Source organism: Chrysemys picta, chromosome 10 (genome assembly GCF_011386835.1).
Source record: "Chrysemys picta bellii isolate R12L10 chromosome 10, ASM1138683v2, whole genome shotgun sequence".
Taxonomy (NCBI): domain Eukaryota; kingdom Metazoa; phylum Chordata; order Testudines; family Emydidae; genus Chrysemys; species Chrysemys picta.
This window is the reverse complement of record NC_088800.1, coordinates 56,015,227-56,041,003: the sequence shown is the minus strand read 5'-3', so window position 1 is coordinate 56,041,003 and position 25,777 is coordinate 56,015,227. Positions and strand designations below refer to the sequence as shown.

Here is a 25,777-nt window from a genome sequence, read left to right as displayed (position 1 = left end):
TTGCTTTGTTGTTACCTGTTGAGACATGGACTATTCTGGTCTGATGGACTGGGAATGTTTGTAATCTAAACCAAATAATGACCAGCAGGTGTTTCTGGTTTTAACAGCCAGCGACTGCAGGTGGGTTTGCGAAGTAAAAACAGAGATTAGCCTCTGGTAAGCTGCTCCCCTTCTGGACTGAATCAAACAGGCTTCCAGCTACACTGTTTGCCACTTGTTTTATCTTCTGAAGTTTCCCAGGTTTATCGAAAACACAATCCTTTTAGACATCTGATTACCGAGATAATGGCACCGGAGTGTCACCCAGTGATCACTTCATTGGAGTACAATTCAGGGAACTTCTTGGGCTTTATGCCTGAAGCTTGGAGGGAATTCATTTATCTGTAATCATACCTTCCATGTTTAATTACACTCATTTACATTTTGGCTCACGAGAGGGAGGAAGGATCGTGCAAAAGCGGTTAGGGTACTAGCCTGGGACATGGGAAATCTGGGTTCCAGTCCCTGTTCCACCACAGACCTCCTGGGCAAGTTGCTTAGCTGCTCTGTGCCTTAGTTTCCCCATCTGTAAAATGGGGGTGATAGCCCTGCCCTCCCCCCCAGGAGGGTTGGGAGGATAGATTCATTAAAGATTGTGAAGTGCTCATGTAGATACATAGCTGGTACTTACTCCACACCCAGGCCATTTGATTGATACTGGGTCATATTTATTCATGTGTTCTCATTCCAGTCACCAAAGTGTCAGTAGAAAATTACATTGTGTTACATGTTTCAGAGTCGCAGCCATGTTAGTCTGTATCCACAAAAAGAACAGGAGTACTTGTGGCACCTTAGAGACTAACAAATTTATTTGAGCATAAGCTTTCGTGGGCTACAGCCCACTTCATCGGATGCATAGAATGGAACATATAGTGAAGAGATAGATATACTGTACATACAGAGAACATGAAAAGGTGGGAGTTCCCCTACCAACTCTAAGAGGTTAATTAATTAAGATGAGCTATTGTCAGCAGGAGAAAAAAAACTTTTGTAGTGATAATCAAGATAGCCCATTTAAGACAGTTTGACAAGAAGGTGTGAGGATACTTCTAGGTCACCGCAGAACTGTATCATGTTCATGGGTCTGGAGGGGCAAAAGGAGAGGATATTCACACGCTAGATATTTCAAGAGCCTTACTTTATTATACTGATAAAACTAAGCTTTTCAGACTTTTGTCAACAAAACTGTGTAGTGTAGATGAGGCCTTAGAGAAAAGCATGTTAACAAGGGCTAAAAGTGTGTGGCAAACTGCAAATAAATCCTCTACTTTCAGATACACTTTTTAAATTGAGTGAAGTAGGGTAAGAGAGAGTAAGGAAGAGGGGGATTAGAGATGAGTGTGTTTGTTGTCTGGTGCACTAGAAGAGGAATGTAATACAAAGGAATTCTGAAGTCCCTAACCCCCAATAAGGAAAACCTCTACCTTTCTCCCCTCCTAATAAGGAAAGTAAAAAAATCTTGTTCTAATAAAATGTGCTGAATCTCCAACAGGAAACAATGGCTTTAAAAGCTGTGATTTGGCATACTGTGCAAAGGGAGGAGAGGGTAAAGTAGCCAGAATACTGGTTTAAGTTTTTGAAGTATCCTTTTCCATAAATGGCTTCTGGGGTTCTGTCAATGGGAAAGTGTCTCCTGAATTGCTAGAGAGAAAAAATCTGAATAAACATGATGACTGAGAATACATAGATAAAGCTACAGACCATGCAAAACAACATGTGAGCGTAGGTTACAAAAGAGAACTGGTTGTACAGTAACAGACCGGGGGAAGGAACATTGGGCATGTGCAAGCTGTCATTCCAATCCATCATTCGAATGAAATGGAGGGACCCTGAAAGGTGTCTGTTGCAACAATCTTCTTACCAAATGCCTGACACTGTTCAGAGGATGAGTGGAAGGTGGTGAATTGGAGGATTGAGACCTTTATGTCTTACGAAAGCTGCTTTGGTGGGTGGAATGTCAGATAGATATCAGTATGGCCAAGTCAGCTCAAGGAGAGGGAAGCGTTCAACTTTACATTAATTCCAGATGACTAAGACTGAATGAAAGGTGAGCGGCGAGGTAACTGGGTCCTAGTTTTGAGTGTAATCTTTCAGTACACAAAACAGAGAGGAGAAATGCACGAATAAAGAGAATTCCAGGCTGGGAAACATGAGTATTTCTTCAGTAGTGTCGGCTCAGTGCACAAATCTGCATGGACAGCCTAAGGGACTGGGAGCAAATAGATGTGCATTCTTACAGGACTGACCGCTTGAGCAGTCCAATCATAACTGTGGGATCTATGACAGTGACTGAAAGGAAACCTGTATCTAAGCAAGTGCCTTCAGGCAGGTGTCTGATGCACGGACTGCCTAAAGGGTCAATTTCTGGCAAGGAGAATGAGTTAGCCTTCCAGTCCATTGTGGGAAGGACTGTACCTTGTGTCCCTGAGTTATATATATAGATTTTAAGTCCAGACATTATGATTATTCTGTCTGACTTCCTGCATCCCACAGGCCAGAGAACTGCTCCCAGCAGTTCCTGCATCAAGCCTGTCATTCACAGTTGAGCTAGAGCAGATTTTTTAGAAGAAGACATCCCATGTTGATTTAAAGTCTCCAGGTGAAGGACAATCCACCATGTTCATAGGTAAAACTTGCAGGGCTCATTCCAATCCCCCGTTTTCCTCACTTCTAAAACCCCTGGAAGAAATTGTTCGAAACCACAGACTTCTATTTTCTGAGTGGTTAAAGTGAACTTGGAAACGATCAGTGTTTTAAAGAGCTTTCAATTTTTTTCTCCAAATATGTATTACCATGCACTTGTTTATGTTAAATATCAATTGCCATTATATTACCTCATCACCTAGCTTCACTTTAGGTTCTTATGAGTTCTTCAATATAGTTTAGTCTTGATTAACCTAAATAAATAACCTGTATAATCTTCCCTTCTAATTTTGCCACCTTGCTGTGCTCACCCTCTTTGAGATTATTCTAAATTAGTAAATTATGGCAGTCCTTGTTCAGATAGTTTAACCACACCCACTACACTGTTATACTCCTTCCCTGCAGAAAATTCTAAGTCTTTTTTTTGTCTCTTCCTGTTTCTAACCTCATGAGGGAACTTTACCTCTCACCCTCACCTCAGACCACTTAATTCCCTGAAAGGTGATCTGTAAAATAAAATAAAAAATTGGGCTTGTGCTTTCGTTTGCTTCTCGGTAATGGATAAAGAAGAGTAAAAGCATTTTTCAAAACATTGTTTTTATGCTTTTTTTGTATTAGTAATGCAAAGCTTCCATCTTAGAAAAGAAACCCCTGGAATTCTCAAGCAAAAGAGGGTTTATGAAATCGGACGTTCATTTAGTAAATAGCAATACTGTAAACGTTAAAGTCCTCTGAGCAGTTACTTGGTGTCACTATGAATGCTGAAAACTGCTGAACCTCTTGGAGGAAGTACTGATTTCACCTTATGTCTCGGGTGTCATTAATGTTCTGTTGGGATCTGATGCTGCCAGTTGCATCAAAGCAGTTCCCCTCTCCTGTGATACGGTGAGACAATGGATTCACACCATGGCTGCAGATGTATAGGAACAACTGTTTGAGGGTACAGGAGAACAATTTCTTTCAATACAACTGATGAAACTACAGATGTGTGGTATCTTCTGCCCAACTTTTAACATTACTACAGTATGAGTGGGAAGGAGCCATGCATGAGGTCTGCCTGTTTTGCTTTCCCCTGACGGTGTATGCTACAGGGGGGAAAAAATTTAGAAGCTTTTCAACCGTCAGATCTTGCGGTAGGGTTGGATCGGCAGCACTGTGCTGATGCCTGAGCTGTGACAAGAAAATACTGTGGCCTTGTGCTTAGAATCCAACCTATTGCACCCCAAGCTGTTTGGATTCGACGTTCAACTCAGTGGGAAGCTTTTGTGGCAAAGAGATTGCCAGTGTGACTGAAAGAGGAACTTGCTGAAGCTGTGAAAGTTGTGACCCTTATTATAGGTGAGCCTAATGGACTATCTGATGAGAAGAAAAGAGCACTCTTCTTTGAATAGTGTCCCTATGGGTGTTCCACTTCATGGTGTGTGTGCGCCTCTCAAGCCTTTGAGAGGAGATTCTCATTTAGCAGTGTCCATTCGGCCTGCCCTGTGCCTTCTCAGGTTGGAGACCAAGGCTATATAGGGATATTGAGGTGAACCACCCTCTGTTCCTTCTCAACTGCCACAGCCTGAGACACAGTCGTAGCCTTTGAGGAGTCCTCGGCTTTCTATTTTCTATAGTTGTTAAGATCAGTTAGTATAGTTAGTTGTTAGTATAATTATAGTCACTTTTCTCCTCTCTCCCCACTCTGGGAGACTTACTTTTCCTGGCAGGGCATGCCTGGCTACCCAGGTTTCAAACTCTGCCTCTCCTGCCGAGCGGCTGTCCCTGTGAGCGATGGCCACTCTGTGTATCCATTGGTTGGGAGAGTCTAACTCAGGGATTCTCAAACTGGGGGTCAGGACCCCTCAGGGGGTCGCGAGGTTATTACATGGGGGTCGTGAGCTGTCAACCTCCACCCCAAATCCCTATTTGCCTCTAGCATTTATAAGGGTGTTAAATATATAAAAAAGTGTTTTTAATTTATTAGGGGAGGTCGCACTCAGAGCTTGTGATGTGAAAGGTGTCACCAGTAAAAAAAAAAAAAAAAAAGTTTGAGAACCACTAGTCTAACTCCCTGCAGGATGTGGATGTGGTAAGTAGGAGGGGTAGACAGCACTGTGCTGTCCACCCCTTGGACAAAGACCAGAAAAGATGATCTCTTTGGACGAAAGTCCTCTTCATCAGAAACCCTGCAATATCAGGCGCTCTTGGCCAAATACGATTTTACGAATGGTAACAGATTCACGGCCTTTATTGAACATCTGCTATAGGAGCATAGGGAGCAATTCCAGTCCATCACCTCTGAGTGCCAAGCCAGAACTGGTCTTCAAGGCTGTGGATGCTGTTGCCAGGTCTATTTCCACGGCGGTGGTTATGCGCAGGGCATCATGACTTCAACTTTTGGTTGAAATACAGAACACTGTTGAGGACCTCCCTTTTGATGGTTGTAAGCTTTTCTTGGAGATCACGATGAGTTCTTGCACACACTGAAGGATTCTAGGGCTACTTTACAATTCCTGGGCATAGCTACACCTATAAATAAGAAAATGTTTAGTAGGTCAGACTGCCCAGAGATCACATCCTGCTCACTTTTCTGGATGTGACACTCTGAAACCCCCATCCGCCCCCGGAAATACATAGATTTCAGAGAAAGAGGGCCACCCAGCTGCACTCCACAAGCACAAGCATCTAGCCATCTTCAAAGCAAATTTTGATGGGTTGGTCAAGGATTCAAATCCTCCCACACCCCTGGCTTTACAGCTGCACCCATTGGCCCACCTTCCCACCTTTGGAGACCACCTTTCCCATTTCCAACATGCTTGGAGGTGAATCACTACAGACAAGTGGGTCATACAGATCACAACATCGGGCTATACTATCAGTTTTATATCACTCCTTCCCTTCTACACCCATTCCCTGTCCTTATTCAGGGACCCCTCTCACAAGCTTTCACTGAGACAAGAAGTGAACTCTCTCCTTTAGGAGCAATAGAATCGGTCCTTCCTCCTAATACCGGCATGAGGTTTTACTCCAAGTATTTCTTTGTGCCAGAAAAGAACAGAGGGTGGAAACTGATCTTAGATCTAAGACTTCTAAAATGTTTGTAAAGTCTCAGAAGTTCAGGATAGTGACTCTCGCAGACATAATTGCTTCACTGGAGAAAGGGGAATGGTTTTCAGCCCTTGATCTACAAGATGCCTATTTCCAATATAATGATACACCCATTGCACAGGAAATTCCTATGTTTCACTATAGGCCAGGATTATTTCCAGTTCCAATTGCTTCCCTTTGGCCTTTCATCCTCCAGGAGAAGGATTCTCCATTTTTCCTCTCCTGGTATACTCTAGGTTTAAGGGTTTAGAGGATCTCAAACTCCAGATTAGAGACCCCATCCCAACCTGGTACCTCAGGTTGATACTTAGTTACCTTATGAGACCTCCATTTGAACCTATGGCAACCTTTGCTCCATTTATTTATGACGACAGCCTCATTAGTAGCCACCATGTCAGCCCGTAGGGTCGGGGAGATTGCAGCCTTGACGGCAAATTTCCCCCTTAACAGTATTCTTCAAGGACAAAGTGTCATTACGTCCACACCCTAAATTTGTGCTGAAGGTTCTGTGAGAGTTCCACCTTAACCAATCCATTCGTCTACCTGATTGTTCGTTCCCCGCCCCCCCAAAGTTACATAGCTCTCTGCAGGAATCCTATTTTTATAGCCAGGATATTAGAAGGGTGTTAGCTTTCTACTTAGATAGGACCAAGCGATTTTGAAAATCAACTAGACTTTTAATCTTCAGTATAGATCTAAGGGGTCTCCAATCTCTGCTCAGAGACTGTTGAGATGAATATCTGGATGTATTATATCATGTGTTATGATGCTGCACGGCGTTCATCCCCCCAAAGTGTGATAGCGGATTCAACCAGATCAAAAGCCACATCTATGGCGTTAGTTAAGAATATGCCGGTATCTGAAATGTATAGGACCGCTACATGGGCCTCGGAACATACATTTTCAAAACATTACACTTTAATCCGTGCCGCCAAATCCAATGTAGCACTTGGTTCTGCAGTACTGTCTTCAGTTCTAGATTCAGTTCCAAAGCTCCCTTCTTCCTCTGGGGATGCTGCTTGGAAGTCACCTGAACTGAAGCAGCCAGAGGGACACTGCATGAAGAAGAAGAGGCAGTTACTCACTTTGTGCAGTAATTGTAGTTCTTCGAGATGTATGCCCTCATGGGTGCTGCACTACCCACCCTCCAGACCCTCTGCATCAGACTGTTCTCTATCAGACTTTTGGGTGGAGAAATAACCTCAGAGTGGTTTGCCCACACACCACTATATATTCTTGGTGTACAGCATGAGGAGGCATAGGGTGCATGTGCAGTCCAAACTAACATGGCTAACTGAAAATCTCTGATCAAGAGCTTGAGAGGTGCATGCGTGCCTGAAGTGGAGTGTATAGGGACACACATCTCAAAGAACTGCAGTTACTGCACAGAGTAACACATTTGCAGTCCTCTTCCACACTGAAGTTTGCTGGCTTTCATATGGCAGAGTTTTGAATCAAGTGTCTGAGCTCAGATACACAAAGATTTTCGTCGCCAAATTTGGCTCTGCCCTTTCTTAATATAGCAGTGATCAGTACTGGCTTACTCTGAATGCATCTGTCCAGGAATGGGATATGTCCTGAGTTCTCAACCTGGCAGTCACAAACAGGCCACAACAACCTTCCCTTTCCCATATTGCTAAATGAGGGAGGAGGTCCTTTGGTGGTCCCACTATGGAAAAGGTTGAGAGCCACTCTCTTAAGGGATAAGTTTGGTGCAAATCCTTCTCTCTTGATACCTCCATTTCCAACAGCACCTCATTTGGCCAAAGCACAATTGGAATTGCAGCTAACAAGGGATGTGAAGGGTAACAAGAAAGGTTTCTACAAGTATATTAGCAACAAGATGATCAGGGAAAGTGTGGGACCCCAATGGGAGAGGCAACCTAGTGTCACATGATGTGGAAAAAGCTTTTTTCTGCCTCGGTCTTCACAGACAAGGTCAGCTTCCAGACAGCTGCAGTGGGCAGCACAGTATGAGGAGGAGGTGAGCAGCCCTCAATTTTGAAAGAACAGGTTAAGGACTATTTAGAAAAGCTGGACGTGCACAAGCCCATGGGGCTGGATCTAATGCATCCGAGGGTAATGAGGGAGTTGGCTGCTGTGATTGCAGAGCCATTGGCCATTATCTTTGAAAACTCGATTGGGGGAGGGTCCCGAGCGATTGGAAAAAGGCAAATATGGTACCCATCTTTAAAAAAGGGAAGAAGGAGAATCTGGGGAATTACAGACCGGTCAGCCTCTTCTCAGTCCCTGGAAAAATCATGGAGCAGGTCATCAAGGAATCCATTTTGAAGCACTTGGAGGAGAGGAAGGTGATCAGGAACAGTCATCATGGATTCACCAAGGGCAAGTCATGCCTGACCAACCTGATTGCCTTCTATGATCAGATAACTGGCTCTGTGGATATGGGGAAAGCAGTGGACGTGATATATCTTGTCTTTAGCAAAGCTTTTTTTACAGTCTCCCACAGTATTCTTGCCAGCAAGTTAAAAAAGTATGGATTGGATGAATGAACTATAAGGTGGATAGAAAGCTGGCTAGATTGTCAGGCTCAAAGGGTAGTAATCAACAGCTTGATGTCTAGTTGGCAGCCAGTATTGAGCGGAGTGCCCCAGGGGTTGGTCCTAGGGCCAGTTTTGTTCAATATCTTCATTAATGATCTGGATGATGGGATGGATTGCACCCTCAGGAAGTTCATGGATGACATTAAGCTGGGGGGAGAGGTAGATACACTGAAGGGTAGGGATAAGGTTTAGGGGGACCTAGACAAATTGGAGGATTGGGCCAAAAGAAATCTGATGAGGTTCAACAAGGACAAGTGCAGAATCCTGCACTTAGGATGGAAGAATCCCAAGCACTACTACTGGCTGGGGACTGACTGGCTAAGCAGCAGTTCTGCAGAAAAGGACCTGGGGATTACAGTGGATGAGAATCTGGATACTAGTCAATAGTGTGCCCTTGTTGCCAAGAAGGCTAACGGCATGTTGGTCTGCATTAGTAGGAGCATTGCCAGCAGATCAAGGGAAGTGATTATTCCCCTCTATTTGGCATTGGTGAGGCCACATCTGGAGTATTGTGTCTAGTTTTGAGCCCCCCACTACAGAAAGGATATGGACGAATTGGAGAGAGTCCAGCGGAGGACATCAAAATGATTAGGGGACTGGGACACATGGCTTATGAGGAAAGGTTGAGGGAACTGGGCTTATTTAGTCTGCAGAAGAGAAGAGTGAGGGGGGATTTGATAGCAGCCTTCAACTACCTGAAGGGGGGTTCCAAAGAGGATGGAGCTAGGCTGTTCTCAGTGGTGGCAGATGACAGAACAAGAAGCAATGGTCTCAAGTTGCAGTGGGGGAGGTCTAGGTAGGATATTAGGAAAAACTATTTCACTAGGAGGGTGGTGAAGCACTGGAATGAGTTACCTAGGGAGGTGGTGGAAACTCCATCCTTAGAGGTTTTTAAGGCCTGGCTTGACAAGTCCTGGCTGGGATGATTTAGTTGGTGTTGGCCCTGCTTTGAGCAGGAGGTTGGACTAGATGACCTCCTAAAGTCTCTTCCAACCCTAATCTGATTTGCACTCTCTGCAAAGAGCAGGTGCCATATTGCTCCATCGTGCTCAGTGGAGAAGAGTGAGGGAAAAATTCTTGGCAGTATTCTCACCTCCTTATTGCTTCTGTTTACTCTCTGATAGTGTAGCGGTCCTACCGACTCTCAATGGTTTCCTACTTTCACGATGCTTGTTTTAAAGCATATATGTTTTATGTCCTTGATTATTTGCTCTTCAAGTTCTCTCTTAGCCCTTCTAATTTCTATTTTAGCTGCCACAATGTGTTCCATCTGCTGGCTGGATTTTTTTTTATATTTGAGTAATCTCTTCCCATTTAACCATCCTGTGTTTTCTTAACTTCCCATTCCCCTTTTCTTTCAGTGTATGCATCCCTTCTGTGACTGTTATGACATGCTAACACTGAGTTTCAGGATTTTAATTGCTATCAAGGCTTGGTCCTTGCTACATTCCATGTTAGTAACTGGTATAATTGCTATGGCTCATTTTAAATAAACTGACGTGACTACGTGGATTTAAAATGTTTTCATTCAATTAGTGTTCTTCAAATTGGGCTGCATGCATTATTATCCCAAACACTGTGAACTACAGAGACAAAATTTTGACCTTTGGCTTACAAAATACTCAATATAGATTTAACATTTGTTTTTCATTATGTAGTTCCAAAGTCTTGCTGGCTATGGTTACCTTTTATATGGAATTCCTGAAGCTATATACCTTCTGAGTTTCAAAGGAGTTTCTGCTGAATTGCTAAAGACAGCCAAAAATGAAACTCAACCAAAAGCAGCCTCTGAAAAAGGGGCTTCTGCTACTTGACTTCCATGTATGAGTACTTTGAATTCTGGCGTACCCTAAACAAAACTCTGCAGTGAAAAACTCAGTTGGTGATTGGGGAGATTTGTAGTGCACTGCAATTTATAGTATTAACCAAGTGCTCTAATCGAGAAATCTTAACGTCTTATTGAAGGCAATAACTAAACTGGGTGTAATGCTTGGATAGAAATCTACACAGCACTGGATCCCAATGGAGAATGTATGCCTGGGATAATCCAAGAGAGCCCCAGAGTGCTAAAAACAAGCTCATAGAAGTGTGCAGTCAGGGAGAACAACACCTAGTGCAAGACAAAATCTTGAGTAGTGTCAGCCAGTTGTCCACAACTCAGTTGTAAGCTTTGATAGTCTAAGGAACAATCATGGAAGACCATTCCGGAAACCCCTGTGTATGCTTTCCCCTCACCGGCCGCACACACAATCCAGTTATAGGAAACTGTCAAAAAGCAGTATCATTTTACTAGATTTAGCCTTCTGAGTTAAGTAGTAGTAGTATTATGGTGCTTTGAAATTTTTGCCCATGATCTCTTAGTACAAACCCCGTCGCTGCTGACCATCTTTCAATAGGATGTAATTGCAGACTTTGTCAAATATTCTTGTGCTGTGCTGGGATGTGCTTACTGTATGTATAACACATACTTCTGCAGTCTTTTTGCTTCTTTTAGGGAGTTCCCTTTCACGTGGCTGTAAATGCATTGCTCCCAAATGGATGCAGCACTGCTGATGGCTTTTTAGCTCACCTTTGTCATATGAATTCCTATGTCCTTCTAGGCAAAACAGCTTCAGACCTTTCTACTCAAAATTGCTTTTATAAGCTGACCAGTAGCTGTGTTGTTTTAGCTGTTTGATGTGGCGAGTAGGTGCAGAGGAGGCATCATGTAAAGATAATAGCTAGCAATAGACCTGGCAATAGGCAGAGGCCGTTGAAGTTAAGATTCTCCCCCATTGGCTTCTCTTGCGCTTGCCCCTTAAACTACTCTGATTTGCCTCAAAGCAGCAGTAGGGCCAGTATTGATCTGTGAGATGGGCAAGCTCTTAACCTGGTTATTGTGATAGCCTTGGTTTGGGCCTGTTTAATAAAGACGTCACATGAAGAGTTTTACATCTTTCCTGAGAGCCCTTTCTCCTCTTCATAGAATCATAAACCACAACACGGGAGCTCACCAATTGATGTGGCCTCCGTTGTGCCTTTGCAGCAAATCCACAAGCTGCTGTGCAGTTGTCTGGCATGGTGTCTGCTTGTGTAACACAGAGGAGAGGACTGTTACATCTAAGAGTGTAAGAATGGCTATACTGGGTCAGACCAATGGTCCATCTAACTCAGTATCCTGTCTTCTGACAGTGGCCAGTACCAGATGCTTCAGAGGGAATGAACAGAACAGGCAATCATCAAGTGATCCATCCCCTGTCATCCAATCACAGCTTCTGGCCGTCAGAAGTTTAGGGACGCCCAGAGTAAGGGGTTGCATCCCTGACCATTTTGGTTAATAGCCATCGATTGACCTATTGTCCTTGAACTTACTAATTTTTTGGAACCCCGCTATAGTTTTGGCCTTCACAACAATTTAACCCTGGCTACAGATTCCACAGGTTGGCTGTGCATTGCATGAAGAAGTACTTCCTCATGTTTGTTTTAAACCTGCTGCCTATTGATTTTATTGGGTGACCCCCTGGTTCCTGCATTATGTGAAGGGGTAAATAACATCCTTTCCAGGTTGTATCATCTGCAAGCTTTGACACCTCACTCTTTAGCCCTTTTTCCTAATCATTTATTTATATGTTGAACAACACAGATCCCAGCACAGCTCCTTTTGGGATCCCAATATTTACCTCTCTTCATTGTGACCTTTTAGTCCTACCCTTTATTTCCCTTCTTTTAACCAGTTACCGATCCATGAAAGGACCTTTCCTCTTATCCTGCTTACTTTGCTTAACAGCCTTTTGGTGAGGGACCTTGTCAAAGGCTTTCTGAATTCCAAATACACTATATCCACTGGGTCACACTTGTCCACATATTTGTTCACTGCCTCAAAGAATTCTAACAGATTGGTGAGGCATGATTTCCCTTTATAGAAGCTGTTGACTTTTCCTCAACATATAGTGTTCATCTATGTGTCTGATAATTCTTTACTTTACTCTTGTTGCAACCATTTTGCCCCGTACTGAAACAAGACTTACGGGCCTGTCACTGAGACCCTTTTTAAAAAATTGGTGTTAGCTGCCTACCTGTTTTCTGGTACAGAGGCTGATTTAAGCAGTAGGTCACATACCAGTTAGCAGTTCTGCAGTTTCATGTTTGAGTTCCTTCAGAACTCTTGGGTGAATCCCATCGGGATCTAGCGACTTACTACTGTTTAATGTATCAATTTGTTCCAAAACCTCCTCTAATTACCTCAATCTAGGACAGTTCCTCAGATTTGTCACCTAAAAAGATTGGCTTATGTGTGAGAATCTTCTTCACAGCCTCTGCAGTGAAGACCGATGCAAAGAATTCATATAGCTTTTCCGCAATACCCTTGTTCTTAGTGAAATTGTTGATCTTCATCATATATCTGTTCTGCAAGGGAGCAGTCCCTTACTTTGTTGTTTCTTTGCCTCAAAGTTTTGATTGTATTCTCCTTATGACATCTGTATTGAGATTACATTGTACAGACTGGAGTTTAATTTACCCTGATTCCACATTAGCAAAAGAAATCTGCCACCAGTAGCCATTCCAGAAGTTGATGCTTGAATGTATTGTATCAATGATCCCCTAATGGTGGAGTGAAGCATACAGGGTATATCTTTGGCCTTGGCTACACTTGCGAATTACAGCACTGTAAAGGCTCCCCCAGCGCTGTAACTCACTCCCCGTCCACACTGGCAAGGCATTTGCAGCGCTGTATCTCCGTGGTTGCAGCACTGCATGTACTCCACCTCTCCGAGAGGAATAGCAAGTATTGCGATGCCGCTGCAGCGCCAGTGTGGCCGCCCACTGCGCTGTGGATGGCCTCCAGAATTATTTGGCAGTATCCCACAATGCCTGTTCTAGCCACTCTGGTCATCAGTTCAAATTCTACTGCACTGGCCTCAAGTAACCAGCCATGTGACCGACCCTTTACATTCCCCGGGAATTTTAAAAATCCTCTTCCTGTTTGCTCAGCCCGGCGTGGCGTGGAGTGCTATCAGCGAGTCTTTCCAGGTGACCATGCCTCCACGCGCCAAGCGAGCCCCAGCATGAGCAATGGCGAGTTGCTGGACCTCATCAGTGTTTGGGGGGAGGAAGCTGTCCAGTCCCAGTTGCGCTCCAGCCGTAGGAATTACGATACCTTCTGGAAGGTATCAAAGGACATGTTGGAAAGGGGCCATGACCGGGACGCCCTGCAGTGCAGGATTAAAGTGAAGGAGCTGCGGAGTGCCTACCACAAAGCCCGCGACGCAAATGGATGCTCTGGTGCTCCCCCCCGCGACCTGCCGATTCTACAAAGAGCTGGATGCAATACTTGGGGTTAACCCCACCTCCACTCCGAGCACCACCATGGACACTTCAGAGCCGGTGTGGGTAGGGGAGGAGGAAGAGGAGGAGGAAAATGGGAGTGATGGTGGTGGGCCAGATGGAGACACCTCGGAATCCCTGGAGCCATGCAGCCAGGAGCTCTTCTCGAGCCTGGAGGAAGGTAGCCAGTCGCAGCGGCCGGTACTTGGTGGAGGACAAACAGAAGAGCAGGTTCCCGGTAAGCAGTTTTTTTTTTTCGGGATGGAATTTTTTCGGTGCGGGCTCTTTGGGAGAGGAGGGTTAGGCATGCATGCCTAGATGCGGAATAGTGCATTGATGTGGTTTATCACATCGCGGTAATCGGCCTCGGTAATCTCCTCGAATGTCTCATCCAGAACGTGTGCAATGCGCTTGCGCAGGTTTATCAGGAGAGCCACTGTGGTCCTTGTCCCAGCCAGGCTAACGTGTCCACGCCACTGTGCCGTGAGGAGCGGGGGGACCATTGCTGCACACAGGCAAGCTGCATATGGGCCAGGGCGGAAGCCGCATTGCAGTAGAAGACCCTCCCTTGCTTGCCAGGTCACCCTCAGCAGCGAGATATCGTCCAGGACGAACTCCTGTGGAAAATGTTGGGACAGTGTTCAGTGTAGGCGCCCCCTGAAGCTGTTGGCTCTCCCCAAGGCACAGAAACCCAGAGGACAGTGCAGCCCTGAAACAATCAGTCCCCCTTACTCACCATTTTGAGGCTCCCGTGGGATATGTGTGCTCTGTTTCGGACGGGAAAATTATGCTATTGTGTAGACCCTGTGTGTTTTCTACTCCTTAAGTGCGGGGGGAATCATTACTCTGTTTGGTATAAACAATGCTGCCTCTGTTAAATGTTGCATTTTGCCTATACAGCTGCATCAACCTTGAGACCTCAGCCGTCCCTCTTATCGCCTGCTCAGAGACTGCAAAGACTCAGGAAGAGACCGCGAAAAAGCAAAGAAGACATGCTGCAAGAAGTGATGCAGCAATCTATTAAAGAGAATGAGAAAGCACAGAACTGGAGGGAGAGAGAAAGCAGGATCCGCCAGGAAAACGCAGAGCACCGGTGGCAAAGCACTGATAGGCTCATCAGCATCCTGGAGCACCAAGCAGATGCTATCCAGGAGCTCGTAGCCATGCAGAAAGAGGAGCAGTACCGCCAACGCCGCCACCCCCCCCCATAGCCATTGTCCCAAAACTCTTTCCGTTGTGCCCCACTGTCACCTCCAACCCACTTTCCCCAACTTCCGTGTTCTTCACGCCACCCGCTGCCTCCAACACCAGTATCTTCACCACCCAGCCCTGAAAACCACGACCCTTACCCTCTGCACTCAACCCCCATCACCATGCAGTATAGCTGTCCTGAAGTGCAGCACTCACTGCACAGCACACCAGACAGGACATATGCGAATCTGTGATTGTACTGTTCCCCACTCCACCCCATTGTTTCTTTTCAATAAATAATTTTTTTTTCTTTTCAATAAATGGATTCTTTGGCTTTGAAAACATTCTTTATTATTGCATAAAGTAAAAGACTCCTTAGCCCAGGAAATAAACAGGCACTGCAAGTCTGCTTGTCTGCTAAGGAGACACTGATTCCTAAAGATTGGAACTATTGCACTTCACTCCCGTGCAGGGCACCAGATATCACAGCTGGTTTTCAGCCTCAAATTGCTCCCTCAAGGCATCCCTAATCCTTGCAGCCCCGCGCTGGGCCCCTGTAATAGCCCTGCTCTCTGGCTGTGCAAATTCAGCCTCCAGGTGTTCAACCTCGGAGGTCCATGCCTGAGTGAAGCTTTCACCCTTCCCTTCACAAATATTATGGAGGGCACAGCACGCGGATATAACCGCGGGGATGCTGTTTTCAGCCAAGTCCAGCTTCCCATACAGAGATCGCCAGCGGCCCTTTGAACGGCCAAAGGCACACTCCACAGTCATTCGGCACCGGCTCAGCCTGTAGTTGAACCGTTCCTTGCTGCTGTCAAGGCTCCCTGTGTAGGGTTTCATGAGCCACGGCATTAATGGGTAAGCGGAATCTCCAAGGATCACAATGGGCATTTCAACTTCCCCTATCATGATCTTCTGCTCTGGGAAAAAAGTCCCGGCCTGCATCTTCCTGAACAGCCAAGTGTTCCGAAAGATGCGTGCTTCATGCACCTTTCCGGGCCAGCCTGTGTTAATGTCAATGAAACGCCCACGGTGATCCACAAGCGCCTGGAGAACCATAGAGAAATACCCCTTCCAATTAACGTACTCAGATCCTAGGTGGGGTGGTGCCAGAATAGAAATGTGCGTCCCATCTATCGCCCCTCCACAGTTAGGGAACCCCATTTGTGCAAAGCCATCCACTATTTCCTGCACATTACCCAGAGTCACAGTTCTTCTGAGTAGGATGCGATTAATGGCCTTGCAAACTTGCATCAACACGATTCCAACGGTCGACTTTCCCACTCCAAACTGGTTTGCGACCGACCGATAGTTGTCTGGAGTTGCCAGCTTCCAGATTGCAATAGCCACCTGCTTCTCCACTGGCAGGGCAGCTCTCAATCTCGTGTCCTTGCGCCGCAGGGTGGGGGCGAGCTCCTCACACAGTCCCATGAAAGTGGCTTTTCTCATCCGAAAGTTCTGCAGCCACTGCTCGTCATCCCAGACTTCCATGATGATGTGATCCCACCACTCGGTTCTTGTTTCCCGAGCCCAAAAGCAGCGTTCCACGGTGCTGAGCATGTCCGTGAATGCCACAAGCAATTTTGTGTCGTACGCGTTACGTCGGACTCCTCACCCTCACTCTCACTCTCACTTTTGATCTTAAGAAATAGTTCGACAGACGTGACGTGCTGGCGAGACTCGTCAGCATACGCCTCAGCAGTTCGGACTCCATTTCCCACAGACAGATCGCGCTGCACAGAAACCGTTGAAAGATGGCGCCAAAGGTGGATGGAAACAAAGGGATTTCTGGGATGCGAAGCGATGCATCACAGGGTATTGGGACAGGACCCAGAATCCCCCGCACTCACTCCCCCTTCCCATAACCCACGGCGCCAGAATGGGAAAAGGTGCTCTGTGGGATAGCTGCCCATAATGCACCGCTCCCAATAGCGCTGCAATTGCTGCAAATGTGGCCATGACAGTGCGCTGGGCAGCTGTCAGTGTGGACAGACTGCAGCGCTTCCCCTACTCAGCTGCACAAAGTCAGGTTTAACTCACAGCGCTGTACATCTGCAAGTGTAGCCAAGGCCTTTGTACCTACGGAATACATATCCATTTCAGGTTTCCTCAGCTGAACTGTTTATAGCTTTCACGGTATTTGATGTGTGAAACATCTTTGGTAATGGTGCTAATTGTGTCACCTACAGGGTATATAATCTAATTGGAATTTATCTTCAGTAATATAAACCTCCTCAAAGTATTCATGAAGTAATATTCTCTGGAATATTAGGAACACAGTGGCAGCATGCAGCAAGCAGTAAACTTGATAATGACTGTGTCTGAACGGGGCATGAAGACACTTGCATGAGGTATCTTTGTGTTAGAAAACAAGCATGGTCAGATGCTGGCCCACATATATGTAAATGTTAAATAACAGTCACAATATATATGGCATCAGAAATAAGACTCCTGGGTCAAAATCATGCCCTCTACCTAGTGAGCTGAAGGAGCAGCTCCACAGGCTTGACAGAGAGGAAAATGTGAGAAAGAGAAATAGATAATTGCCACAAGAGAGCTAACGGCTCAGCTACTCCAGGATCTTGGCTCCAACAGAGGTCACTAACAGATGCTTCATAGGAAGGTGCTAGAAAACATATAGTGGGCAAGTGTATACAATAAACTGCCCTGACTGAGCAGGGGGTTACTGTAACAGGCAATTTGATGTCAAGTAAGTGAAGTTTTGCATAAGATTAAAGACAGAGGACCTGACTTTCAGATGTGCTGGGCACTCAGCTGAAATGTTGGGTTCTGAACACCTCTGTAAATCAGGCCGGGAATTGTTCACCTTAGATTTGGTAATTTATGGCTTGAAGACTAGTGTAAACTTGGGGGTCTATGACATTAGCATAATTTTTTGGCGTTATGTGATTTTTATTCTTATAATTTGGAGCTCAGTTTAGGTTCCTGGGTGCCACATAATATTTCCCTCGCTATTTAAATTTTCAGGGACAGTAGGCTCTCATGTGATCATCTCTTAGCTTTTGCTTACATCCAAAGCCTTGACCTTCATCATCATAATCAGACCATATTTTCTACATTTAGGTCATCAGTTCCACTCTGGTCGAAGTTAGTAGCAACTGAAGGTGTTGCCATCTGGTGGCAGTTCAGTGAACAGAAGCTGATTTTCCTAATCCATTTCGTAGTGTGCAAGTGACTGGAACCCCATTATCACAATTAGCCCCTTTGCTGGCAACCTCAGGAGAGAGGCCATGATATGGACCTGGTGTTAATAGATTTATCCATGAGCCCGTCCCCTTTAGTTCAGGATCAGTGGCCTACTTTCCCTACATATTATGATTACATAACCCTGTAGCAGCTATAGCATCTGCTTACACAGAAAAGTCATATTTGGAAAAGGGTTTGCAGTGTATTTAGCTTCTTCTAATAAAATGTCGTGACTTGGAACAAGGAGGAACCAGTGCCATGTAACCAGCTAGCTCTTTGTGGGTCATTGCTAAGTACTGCACTAAGAGTCTCTACTCCCTTCTCATCTTGTCCTGGCATAGATCCATAAATAAGGCCAGAAGCGGCCATTCCGATAATCTAGTCTGACCACTTCCTGTGCCTGTGTATTACAGGCCAGAGAACCCTATCCAGTAATTTCTGCATCTTTAAGGCCATAAAGACTTAGAGGTGGTCCCTTCAGGTGAAAGGGATGAGGCCCATGGATGGAGTGGGCAGAGTAGAGTGCAGGGGAAACTTGAGAGATGGAACTTTCTCTTTTCTTGATCCTTCCCTCGACCTCTCTCCCGGCCCCCTGTCCCTCACAGTTCCTTTGCAAAGGTTGGTGAGAATGCTGCCTGTTGGGGGAGATTATGAGAAACCATTTTAATTTTTTTTTTAATCCCACACTTAAAACAGTTGTCTTGTGATGACATTCTGCATAGTGGCAAGTTTGATGCCATCTTCCTCACCTGTTCACTATGTAGCGGCCCCTACCATTTGGTCATCAGCAGGGCAGAAAGCAAGACTGTCAGCATCAAAACTGCAGGTCTTCATCACCTGAACTAAAGGAGTAATTCCATTTATTGGTGGCAGGCCCTTATCCTCGATATGGAGTAGGCACACAGAGGAACAGGGTACACTTAGCCACTGTATTATAATTAGACCACATCAGCCCCATGTTAGAGTCCCTTTGCTGGAGGAGTTCTTTAGCATATTAAATTTAAACTCCTCTGCAAGTTCCTGCCTAGTTCTGCCTTGGTCCTCAAATCGGATATTCTCTGTTTCTGTTTTCCATCTTGCCTCTCTTGCTCCTCCATGCCTCAGTGCCCGTTCATTTCCTTCTTGTACTTCCCATGCCTCCTTCCATGTTGCTGCCTTCAGAAGGAATGACCTCCCAGCCCCCATAGATGCCAAACCACCACCACCCTCTCATTAAATTCCTCTTAGACTCGCAGTTTTGCAAAGCCTACAAATTCTAACCAAGAGTGAATGTGCCCTTTCCAGCCCTTTATCGCAGTAAAAAAGGAATGTAATTCCCTTCTCTGGGCCTTGTCCCGTGTGCAGGTTTATCTGTGGGCTTGTCTATAGCATAATTTCCACATTGGGTAGACGTACATGCACTAGCTTTGATTGAGCTACTCGCTAAAAATAGCAGTGTAGCTGCCGTGATTGAGTAGCGGGAAGGGCCAGCAAGTATATGTACCTAGGGTCTCGGATGTGATTGTGCCAGGATGGCTAGCCCATGTCGGTGCCATGGCTACACTGCTATTTTTAGCACACTTCCTCTGATCAAAGCTAGTGCATATATGTCTTCCCAAGCTGGAGTTAAGCCTCCAGGTGCCGTGTAGATATGCCCCGAGTCAGTGGTTTCATTTGTAAGGTCTCTTCCTGGAAAAGGAAAAGGACAGGCATTTGTTAGATGTCAGGAGTATGGCTCTGTTTCTAACCAGAAAGAACTTGAATTTAGGCCAGCAGATATGTTGCTTATGTTGCCAGGTGGATGTTCAGGGCCACTATTGCAAAGGTGGATGAGAGATCATTCCGCCGAAATATGGAGGGGAGAGCAATGTTCTTGCCCAACCAAGGTAAAAGCTGTCACTGCACTTGAGCCATTGTTTCCTGGATGAGAGGAAGAGAAGCTGCACATGAATAACTGAGTTTAGGGTAGCAGTTTGGTCCTCTGGTCACCCCTGAAAACATGACATGCTAGATTCCATTTCCTCACCCGAGGGCGTTTAACCAAAGGGTTTGTAGGAGCAGCAATGTCTAAGAAGTTCCCACCCCGCTGCTTGCTTCTGTGAATGAGGGCTGACGAGGCAAATATTCATAGTTGTGCATTGGTAGAAGTGATGGTTCATAAAATGGCATCTTACCTGCCGATATGCTTCCTGCCTCTCTCATGGCCAGTGATCCAAAATGATCTAAAATTCTTATCCTGGAAGTTTATTAGCAGTTCTAATTTAAAAATCCTGAATAATTATCCCAAGTGTATAGTTAATGGATTGGGCTTGGAAGCTATCTACTTAGGAGAAAAGGAAAATAACCTGGGAGCACTGGCTACAGGCCAACAAAAGAATCTGTCATTACTGGTTGTGGCTGCCTGTCCGTCTTGAAAGGAGCGGAAGCTCCAATGTTTCCAGACGAGCAGATTAGAAATGTATCATTAAATAATTATCATTGAAAAAAAAGAAAAGATAGTCACAAACCATCTCAGCAGCTCTCCCTCCTAGTCCAACAGCAGTTCTTTTTGGTACCAGCAAAGATCATCCAGTCAAACATGGCAACTCAGTTTTATAAAGTTACTTAAAAGCAAAGTTGCTGCAAAAGAATATCATGGACTACTTTTTAACTTCTCTAGCTATTGAAAATATCTCAAAGAAAGTTACCTGACAAAAGGAAAACAAAAGTATGGTGTTGGTTTTCATTGCTTTCACCATCTACTGAATGAGGGTTTGTTGGGATAAAATTAAAGTGCTTGTCTTTTGAATTTGCTTCCTCTGGTTGAGTTGGCATAGTGCATTGAATGAAGGAATGTTCTGAGTTCAGAGGTGGCACTGGGGAATCTAGTTAAAGTGACATCAAAGGCAGCACAGCAGGGCTGAACATGTGTTTGAAGCTGGATAGATTAGAGGCCATTATCAGCCTTTCACTACTGTGCTCTGAACAAAACTCTGCTCTTTCCTCTGGGACTGGTGCTGCAGAGAATTAAAAAAAAAAAAAAAAAAAAAAAAAAGCAGCACCCTACCTTCCAACATAATGCTGCGTTTACCATGAATGTTTAAGCTGCTTAGAATACACAAGTTGTACTCTCCTACAGTGTTTGGTGTTTAGCCATCAGCTCACCACTCTTACATATTTATCAGACCTTGACTTTATAACAGAAATAGATAAAACGATTCCATACGGAAAGCATCTTCTGTAAAATTGTCAGTAGTTCTATTGTCATTTTGTCTGGAGAGAGCTACATTTTGAATGGACATTGATGAAAATGGTTTATTTAACTACAGTGGTTCTAAATTTATTTTCCACGTGAACATTCACCATTAAAGAAAAGGATGCCCTACAAGGAAAGCCATCACAATAGCCTGTTGTTATAGCAACACTTCCATGTTATAACTCTCAGAAAAACACTTGGCTCTTTGGATGATGTTACCGACTTGGTGCAGTATAGGTAGTGTTCTGAGATTTGTGTTTTTCTTATATTACATTATTTGCAACCAATAAGCAGAGTCATAATTAGCCTAAGTTTCTGTTTTGTCAGTTATCTTCATATTAAAAAGCACTTGTCATTAATCATGTCTGTTTAATGGAATTTCATTTTGAGTGTTTGGGTTACTAAATAAAATTCCATTCACATGAGGTAATTGAGTCACACTAGCAAATCTGCAGCAATCCTGTGTGCCCACAATAATAAGGAAAGAGAATTATCCTCTGAGGACAATATGAATTTTAGTCACTAACATTTGAAAAAGAGAGCAACTGAATGAAATGCCTATTGCAATAACTGTTTGGTAGCAAACATAAGTTATAATACAAGTCTGCTCTTTTATTGTTCCTTGAACAGTTTGGTAGTTGTAATTCTTTGGTTGTTCAGGCTTAGTGTACAGTAAGCAGTCTGTTCTCATTGTCAAATAGTGTGTGAAGGGAATGCAGGAATTGGTAATGTGACAGTTTTAAACAGCTTTGTTTTATGCAATATTTGGAAGCAACTATAAAGAATATATTTAGCAATTTTATTTTAACACAATAATAAATACAGCTGGCCTGTGTAAACGTGAATTATCTAAACATTGTGAGTTGTATTGTGACTGGATTACTTGTGCTGCTTTTCAGAATGAAGCGGTGGATATTTGTTGTTGGAGTTGCATAGTATAACAGTTGTAAGGAGAAGTTGTGTGTGTCTAATGAAACAGTGTCTGAGAACTAAAAACACTATCTGAGTGAGTTTAATTTGTATTTCAAAGATTTCAAATTTCATTGCTCTTGTTGTGTCAGGTTAAACTATAATAACCTGCAAAAATTAAAACGCCAACATTCCTAAATGGGCATTTGTTTTTTTCCCCTTGATTTCTTTCTAAAGAGTCCAATTTCATTAGGCTATCAACCTGTTTTCCATGTTTTATAATACAATCTCCATGGGTTGGTGTCCTCTCTGAGTACCACTTTTATTATGTTTTATATTTGTATATTTGTCGATGTAGGAATGGTAAATAAGCTTCTGGAATAGTATGGATATGTCTTGGTGAAAATTAGAGTACAATTTTTTGTTTTTACGGTTGGGCAACCGCCTTGGGCCCATCTGTACTAAGCAAAAAGTGATTTACCGGTAGCAATGGTTGTTTTCCCACAACGCACAGTCAACCTGTGGAAATCTTTGCCAGAGGATGATGTGAAGGCCAAGACTATAACAAGGTTCAAAAAAGCTAGATAAATTCATGGAGCATGGTGAGATTCTGTGGCTTGCGTTGTGCAGGAGGTCAGACTAGACGATCATAATGGTCCCTTCTGACCTTAAAGTCTATGAGTCTATGGGGTCCATCAATGGCTATTAGCCAGGATGGGCAGGGATGGTATCCCTAGCCTCTGTTTGCCAGAAACTGGGAATGGGCGATAGGGGATGGATAACTTAATGATTACCTGTTCTGTTCATTTCCTCTAGGGCACCTGGCATTGGCCACTGTCGGAAGACAGGATACTGGGCTAGATGGACCTTTGGTCTGACCCAGTATGGTCATTCGTATGTTCTTATTATGGTCTTAAAACCTGGTGCCCACAACTACTGTAAAAGATACTGTGTCAGCACTCACTATGCACCCAAATATGATACCAGGAGTAGAGTCAGTGTGTGACAGATATGACAATTTCCTCCAAGACTGTGAAAAACCTCATTGGATTAAATTTAAGTATCTTTGGAATCCATTGTATTAAATGCAAAGCTTGTGTATTATTGTGAGCCCAGGGAAGTGTTCAGAACTTCAAAGGATTATATTGAACAATGAGCCAGACAAGAATGGACTTTTGGACAGCATCAAGTGTTTGCCTGGGGGCCTCTAGGTAGAAGTGAATGCAACTTCCCACCTCTGATTATGCAGAGGCCCAGCTTTTTCAAGCTACACCCTGAGGAGGGGACCATTGTCTACCAATTATGTGTTGCCAGAATCTGAAGATCAAAGGCCCAAGCTTTGATCAAAAGGAAAGACTAACCTAATCATGGGTGTGCTCATTCTGAGCTAAGGCTATGAACTTGTAACCATAGAAAAACTCGTTGGCGTGGTTTGAAGGACTAACTCCTACTAGAGCCCCTGCTGAAGTTTGGTGTTAAGCTTATTATCATACATGTGTAGGTTCTTGTATTGTTTTTAATATGTTTTCTCTGTAATTTACTGAGGAAATCTTGGAGCTACTCGTGATAATATTTGCTAACTCATGGATGATAGGAGAGGTCCCGGAAGACTGGAGAAGGGCTAATGTAGTGCCCATCTTTAAAAAGGAGGAGCTGGTAAATTATAGACCAGTCAGCCTGACTTCAATACCTGGGAAGCTACTAAAGCAATGTATAAAACTCAATTTGTGAATACCTGGAGGATGAAGGGGTAATCACTAGAAACAAGCATGAATTTACTAAGAGCACATCATGCCAAAGCATCTTGATTTCCTTCTTTGACAGGGTAACTGGTTTGGTGAATAGGGGGAATGTGGTGGACATAATATACCTGGACTTCAGCAAGACTTTTGACACAGTGCCACATGACATTCTGATAAGCAAGCTGGAGAAGTGTGGACTTGGCAGAACTGCCATTAAGCGATACATAATTGGTTAAACAGCCACAAACAAAGAGTAACGACTAATGGAATGATGCCAGACTGGAGGGAGGTCTCAAGTGAGGTTCCACAGGGATCTGTTCTGGGTCCGGTGCTGTTTAACATCTTTATTAATTACCTGGATGTGGGAATAGAGAGCAGACTGATCAGATTTGCAAATGACACAAAGCTGGGGGGTAGGGGAGGTTGCCAACACTTTGGCGGATAGAGCTGAAATTCAGAGGGATCTTGATAAATTGGGGAACTGGGCTATAGACACTAAAATGAAATTCAACAAAGACAAATGTAAGGTGCTACACTTAGGGAAGAAAAAACAAATGAACAAATACAGAATGGGGAATAACTGTCTTGGCAGCAGCACTGCTAAGAAGGATCTGGGAGTTGTGATGGATCACAACCTCAACATGAGTCAGCAGAAAAAAAGCAAATGCAATTTTAGGTTGCATTAATAGAAGCATAGCATGCAAGTCACAGGAGGTGATAGTACCGCTCTATTCAGACTGGCTAGACCTCAGCTGGAGTACTGTGTCCAATTTTGGTCACCAGTGTATAGCAAGGATGTAGAAAACCTGGAAAGGATCCAGAGGCGAGCAACAAAAATGATCAAAGGGATGGAATGCAGGCCATATGAGCAAGGCTGAAGGAACTGGTTATGTTTAGTTTGGAAAAGAGGAGATTTGGGGGGGACATGATAGCAGTCTTCAAATATTTGAAAGGCTGCCATAAAAAAGATGGAGAAAAGTTGTTCTCTCTTGCCACGGAGGCCAGAACAAGAGGCAATGGGTTCAAACTACAGCATAGCAGATTTAGATTAAATCCCAGGAAAAACTTGCTAACTCTTAAGAACAGCAAGACAATGGAACAGACTGCCTAAGGCGGTTGTGGAAGCTCCTTCACTGGAAGTTTTCAAAAGGAGGCTGGATAGCCACCTGTCTTGAATGGTTTTAGACCCAACAAATCCTGCATCTTGAGGGGTTTGGACTAGATGACTCTTGCGGTCCCTACTCACCCTATGATTCTAATGCTTTTGCCTTAAAAATAAATATGCTTGCTTAGACAACCTGGGTGGTAACTTATGACAGTGGGAAAATATGCTCTTTATAGCCTCTGAGGAGAGAGCAATACACAGACACTAGCCTGCTTAGGCAGTCTGGCTTGCAGGAAATAACACAGTGTAGGCAGGGAACTGTGCAGCCTGGATAAACCCCAGTCAGGAGGGAGTGAGATGTGGTTCTCTGTCCAAGAGAGGTGATGGTTGGGAAATGAAAGCTTAAAGTGGATGCCCTTGGTGGCCCATAGAGGGGGAATACAGGTGCAGCTGCCCTGAACTTTGTGACGGAGTCCACCACCACAGAGCTACCTGTGCATTGCCCCTCCTGCCCTGGGACTCGCAGTGCGAGTGTGGATCAAACCCTCTGCCTAGCTCTGTTACACAGTGCTTTGCCCTGCCTTTCAGCAACTTCTCTGTGCTCTGTATGCTGGTGCTTCCCTCTCAGTGGCAGCCAAGGCATCTTCTTGGCTCTGCCTCAGATGTGCAAACCCCAGTGCAACCAAGGCCTTGGCTACACTGGCGCTGTACAGCGCTGCAACTTGCTGCGCTCAGGGGTGTGAAAAAACACCCCCCTGAGTGCAGC

At 44.5% G+C, this 25,777-nt stretch overlaps 1 protein-coding gene across 4 annotated transcripts in view; it reads left to right on the top strand.

The window, feature by feature from the left end:
• AXIN1 (axin 1) overlaps positions 1 to 25,777 on the top strand; it is a 179,310-nt gene that overhangs the window by 82,624 nt on the left and 70,909 nt on the right. The window lies entirely within an intron of this gene.